The following is a 5,943-nucleotide window of genomic DNA, read 5'->3' on the forward strand; positions in this document are numbered from 1 at the left end:
AACTCTATCGAGACACACACAGCTACAACAAAAAAAAAAAAAACCATACTGAACCACCACTACAAAAACAACAAACTAAGACAATGTTACAGCAACAAAACAAAAGAAAATTATCTCAAAAAACTACAATCTCACACATTTCTACAACCGCCAAAAAAACCTACAAAAACAATTGCTGAAGAACTAAAAAAACAAGCAGATAAAAATTACAAACCAAACGTAAAACTCTTTAATTTCAATAATGCTAATACTAAAACTAAAATTAATAAAATTAACACAGAGCTAAAAACAAACTTAAAATCTAACGCATCAATGATGAACTGCAGTCAGGATGAGATGGAAACCCAGCTTCCCACAAACGACGGCCACTCCTCCACTGCTCATGGTAGCCAACAAAGTGAGAAGGTTCCGGACATCTGTATCCTCTGCATCTCTGACATCAGCCTGCTGATTACTCACCTGCAAAACCTGAAACTAAAAAACAAATACACAATTAAAACCGAAAAGGAAAACCAAATTAAACTTACCTTATACACCAACGATGACTATGTAGCTGCAATATCAGACCTGGAAAAAAAAAAAATATCAGTTTTACACATTCCAACCACAGGAACAAAAAGGACTTCGCATCGCCATCAAAGGACTCCACCACTCGACACCAGTTGACTGGATCACTGCCGAGCTTGCGAGGATCGGCTATCAAACAAGATTCGCCAAAGTGCTAAGGCAAAACCGCACAATGATCCCCTACAACTCATTCGAAGTGGAGCTGGAGCCCTCTACTGATGATGCTGCAAGGAACCTACTTACCCTGCAATTTTTGGGCCCTTATCAGGTTAAAATTGAAAAGTTCAACAGGCGCCTGACCCCGGCACAGTGCCACAAATGCCAGGCGTTCGGACATACAAGGAACTACTGCCATGGTCAGGTCGCCTGTATGAAATGTGCCGGCACTCACGACACCAAAGATTGCCAACACAAGAGAAACCCCAATCCGGTATGCGTCAACTGCAATGAAAAACATATTTCAAGCTTCAAAGGATGCAAAGTCTACCAGCAGGAGCTGGCTAAATTACAAAAAAAAAAAGGAATAACAACTTACCTTTTAAAAGAGAGGCTAACTGGCATTTCCCCTGGGTGCCCTCGACGCAATATTTTGGCGAAATAAGCCAAAACTCCACGACCGTCTCCTGCTCGAACTCTGCTATGAACACAAAACTGGAAAATACAAACAAAACGTTAATAAACATTAAACCTAATACTAATAATAACAAACAAAATGATAATACAACACGTTACAAAAGTAAAAGCTACTACAACAACAACAAGCAACGATACATAACACAAACACAAAACACTCCCCTGAAGCAACGACTGCCACAAGAAGCAGAAATTCCTGGCCAAATGCAGCCCATATATCAAGGCCTCTTGAGCATGATGCAACAGTTAAACCTGGCCATTGGCCAGCTGATGACACTAATGCGGGATCCAGACAGGAGCAATCCAGGACTGACGCTGTCGAATTTCTCATCAAATTCGCACCTAAAAATATAAAATAAACAATATTAAAAACAATACAAAAAAAAAAATGAAACAACTAATACAAAATAAAAGAATATATAAACTACCAAAATCTAAAACTATAACAACCCATCTTAAAACACAACAAAACTCAATAAAAATAACATGCAAATAACACTACAATTCAAAACAATTTAACTAAGAAACTAATTCAACAACATAATCAAAACTAAAACAATTCATTTAATAATTACCTAATGCAACAAAAATCTATAAACGTCAAAACAAACGAAGCAAAAATATACAAAATGCATTAAAATTTACTTATCTAAAATACAACAATAACAACTAAAAACTAAAACAACATACATCTTAACTGTCTAATCTAACCCAAATTTATAAACACATTGCATAAACTAAAACTACAGAAAAACACTTAAAACTCTATAGCAATAAATCAAGCTAACATGGTAAAAAAAAAAAAAAAAAAAACTACAAAATAACACAATACAATACTAAATAAAAATCATGCAAAAACAAATATCTATCCAATAAGAACAGCAAAACTAAATTAACACATCAATACACTACCTAAAACAACAATACATACAAATCATTTGACAAAACCTTTTAACAAAAACAACACATACTTAAACATGCCAAAGCAACACATATGAATACAAGAACACTATATTAACAAATGCAATACAATACTAAAAAAAAAAAGCAAATAATTGCAACAAATAATACTAATCTAAAACTAGAACTAATACAATACATAAATCAACTATCTAATACAACACAAAAATTCCTAAAATACCTACTTTAACTATTAAAATTACAACAAAGTCACAACACATCTATAACAAAATAAAAATCACTCCATATCATAAATAAAAATTAAAACTAATCAGCGGAATCTTTCTGGTCGGCGCCTTTGGATCCGAAATCTCCAATCCTGATGCACAAAACCTATAAATAAAAAGAAATTAAAATACGAATTAGTTAAAATTGCAACAAAAATCAAAACAACAAGCTATTCAACTAAATAAACATGCAAATCTAAAACTACGCAAAACAAATCAACTAAACACAGATAAAACATACACAACACACAACCAAAACAACACGCACTACACCACAACAACACAAACTGCCACATGGCAGCCAACTATAACAATGAGACGTCCCACCTGGCCCCAATACGCATGGATGACCTGTTGGGATCGCTCTGGGGATGTCCTCAAAACACTGGGCCTCCATTCCAAATGCGCCGGCACCTGTAGAACAAGAAAAGAAGGATGAATCTGGGAATCCTACCCCGGAAAATCTCTTTTTCTCTCCTTCCAGATTCAATACTTACCTGCCATTGATGCCTGGCGGCCTCATAACCTGGCAGTCAGCCCTAAGACCATGTCATAAATGCGACAACAAATGCTGGCCACAAACGCTCCACCAGTGAACCTACCTGTGGGTCCTCCTTAACCTCGTCGCAAGATGCCTGGAAACATGCGGTACCTAAAAAAAAAAAAAAAAAAACAAACATATACAAGAAATTATTATAATTAATTCGCAAATTGGGAATTGTTTACATTTACTTACCTAATGTGACCAAACCCTGCAAATCGAACAACATGCCCATACCAATGCTAAGTCTATGTTAAGTAACAGCCAATGTAAATGGATGCCGATACTTACCTATCACATACACTTACATTGGCTTTGAAAAATTTTCTTACCAAATACTCTAAATAATTTTATTAAAACTAATCTAATTCATGCAACAAGCTAACTACACTAACAATTTGAAAAAATTTAATTACATGCAACACTTAACATAACTCTATAAACTGATAACAGCACCAACAAATGTTAAACTACAGTCGATAACGGAAACAAAATACATACATATGTTAACGACAGTCATAATTACTAATATATACAAAAGAAACACATTGATACAAACTTCATGATATTCACATGAAAAATAACTCGACTTCAACATAAAAAACTTAAAACTACACAAGCTACCTCTATCTCTCACATGTAATCAACTAAAACAATGCCCAAGATTATTCTAAAACTAGTTCTATCAACAAACCTACCTACATACTATGCTAAACAAGCAAACCCTGAAACTTTTAATACACAATGCACACTGGTCAAGCTACTATTGAACATACAACAAAAAAAAAAAAAAATAATAATAAGAGAAATCAAAAAACACTCCGAAATTAACAAAAATCAGGGAAAACATTCTAAAAAAAAAAAAAAATATTTCAAATCGAACTAAACAATAAAAATGGGCAAAACATAAAAAAGCAACAATAAAATATATACAAAAATAATAAAACTAACACATAAAATAAACTAAAAACAAACCATAAAACAGACTAAACACTAAATCAATCTAAACATAATACATATCACTAAAACTAAATCAAAAACTTATAATACTCACCAACACACTCACATAAATATCCTAAACATGCTATAAAATCAAATAAATTACCTAAATCATTCTGAACATAATACATATTACTAAAACTAAATCAAAAACCTATAATACTTACCAACACACCCACTAAACCTAATACTTACCATTAATATCTCTATTTTACTAATAAATATACTTACCTATTACCACCTAAGCTGAAACTTTTATCTATGTCTTTGTTTTTAAGAAATTATATGTAATCAATTTATTAGAGGGTATTATGTCGCCCATTTAGACTGTAAGCAGGGAAAAAATTGTGAAGATCTCAGTGGAGATATATGCAATAAAGAGGCCAGCAGCAATTCAGTTGCTTGGCTGAAGGCAATCGCTACGGCAGCCTAAACAGTAAAGTCTCTCCTGCTGCCTCAGGCCCATCACAAGACCTGCCTGCCCAGAATGATAATCTCAACATAAATCTCCTTCCCATGGAGACTGATGTGGATATTGAGGAGCCGCAGCCTGCTATTCGTTGTGATATACAAAACGTCACACCAAAAAAGCCTATTAAGGAAAAAGGCGATGATGTAACTACACCCGAGCCCATGGAGGTTATAATTAATTCTGATTTGCCTTCCAAGCAAAAAAGAAAAATTAATAAAACTACACCAAACAATAACAACAAGAAAATTGCTATACCCCCCCCAGCGGACACAAAAACTGCAGCAAAAGAAAAACAACAACAACAACTGCGACAAACAGAGGTTAACATTCCTCTGTTAAATCAACAACATAATTCAAAGCAACATAACCAGCAGCCACCTGTTGATTTCGCTGCTACCCAATTGTCACAAATACATACTCCTGCTGTTGAGGAACAACAATTTCAAATTATACAAAAAGCTAAACCCAAACCACCTGCCATCTTCGTTACCAATGTGCCTTCTATATTACCAATCATGGACAGGCTAAATTGCCTAAACAGTGATGTTAAATTCCTTACTAAGACTGTCAAAAGTGGCGATATAAAAATTATATCAGAGGATCTGGATTCATACGAAAAAATTTTAGAAACTCTAAAGGATTCAAGTGACCAGATCTACACTCATCAAAATCGCGAGGATAAAGGATTCCGAGCCATTATTAAAAATCTGCACTACTCAACTCCTATTGATTACGTTAAAACTGAAATAAACAAACTGGGCTTTAAAGTCCGTTTTGTCAATAATCTCAAACAAACCCGAACTAACCAGCCAACCAACGTGTTTGAAATTGAACTTGAGCCTAGAATTGATGGGAAAAATAATGAAATTTTCTCAGTCAAGACTATTGGTAGGCAACAAGTAACTATTCAAAAACAAAACCGTAGACTTGAGCCAATACAGTGCCATCGTTGCCAGTTATATGGACATTCAAAAAATTACTGCCGCAGAAATTTTATATGCCTTAAATGTGCCGGAGCACACGCTACAACTGAGTGTCAAAAACACTTGGACAACCCAAGATGTGCCAACTGTAATGAAAACCACATTGCAAGTTACAAAGGATGCCCTGCCTACAAGTTAGCTCGATCCAACATGCTAAGAAACAAACAACCTAACAACAATGCACAAAATCAACCTCGTATACCGCAGCAACAACAGCAGCAGCAAGCTCTTAATAAAAAGCAACGTGGAGAGCAACAACAACAACAACACCAATCTCGCACTCCACCCTCTACTAGTCGCAACCAACAGCTATCATCGAATCACTCCAATTTGACTCCCTTGTCTAGTCAAAATGCCTGGCTACAGCCACTACAACCTCTTATTGATTCTCTAAACTTAATGTCTCAATCTATTCAAAACACACATGGTAAAATAATCAAAAATGATATTCCCTCATTAAAATTACCAACTAATAATGTTTCTCAACAGCAGAGTATAAACACCCACCAACTCATCGTTAGAAACAAACTAGCACCTAAGCAACTAAAACAAAACCACCAA

The 5,943-nt window shown here is 34.8% G+C and overlaps 2 long non-coding RNA genes across 3 annotated transcripts; both read right to left on the bottom strand.

Moving 5' to 3' along the window:
• Window positions 1-206: 206 nt before the first annotated feature.
• On the bottom strand, window positions 207-1,337 carry LOC137572355 (uncharacterized). Its single transcript, XR_011031632.1, has 4 exons — window positions 1,103-1,337; window positions 811-1,008; window positions 528-567; window positions 207-474 (listed from the first exon to the last, which is right to left on the bottom strand). It is a non-coding gene; the product is annotated as an uncharacterized lncRNA (long non-coding RNA).
• Window positions 1,338-1,899: 562 nt separating this feature from the next.
• On the bottom strand, window positions 1,900-3,237 carry LOC137572354 (uncharacterized). 2 transcript variants are annotated; one of them, XR_011031631.1, is made up of 5 exons: window positions 3,220-3,237; window positions 3,124-3,139; window positions 2,885-3,039; window positions 2,715-2,801; window positions 1,900-2,493 (listed from the first exon to the last, which is right to left on the bottom strand). It is a non-coding gene; the product is annotated as an uncharacterized lncRNA (long non-coding RNA). The 2 variants fall into 2 exon arrangements; XR_011031630.1 differs by lacking the exon at window positions 3,220-3,237 and having other exon boundaries at window positions 3,124-3,159.
• Window positions 3,238-5,943: the final 2,706 nt, after the last annotated feature.

Source organism: Drosophila tropicalis, unplaced genomic scaffold, assembly GCF_018151085.1.
Source record: "Drosophila tropicalis isolate 14030-0801.00 unplaced genomic scaffold, ASM1815108v1 contig_30, whole genome shotgun sequence".
Taxonomy (NCBI): Eukaryota; Metazoa; Arthropoda; class Insecta; order Diptera; family Drosophilidae; genus Drosophila; species Drosophila tropicalis.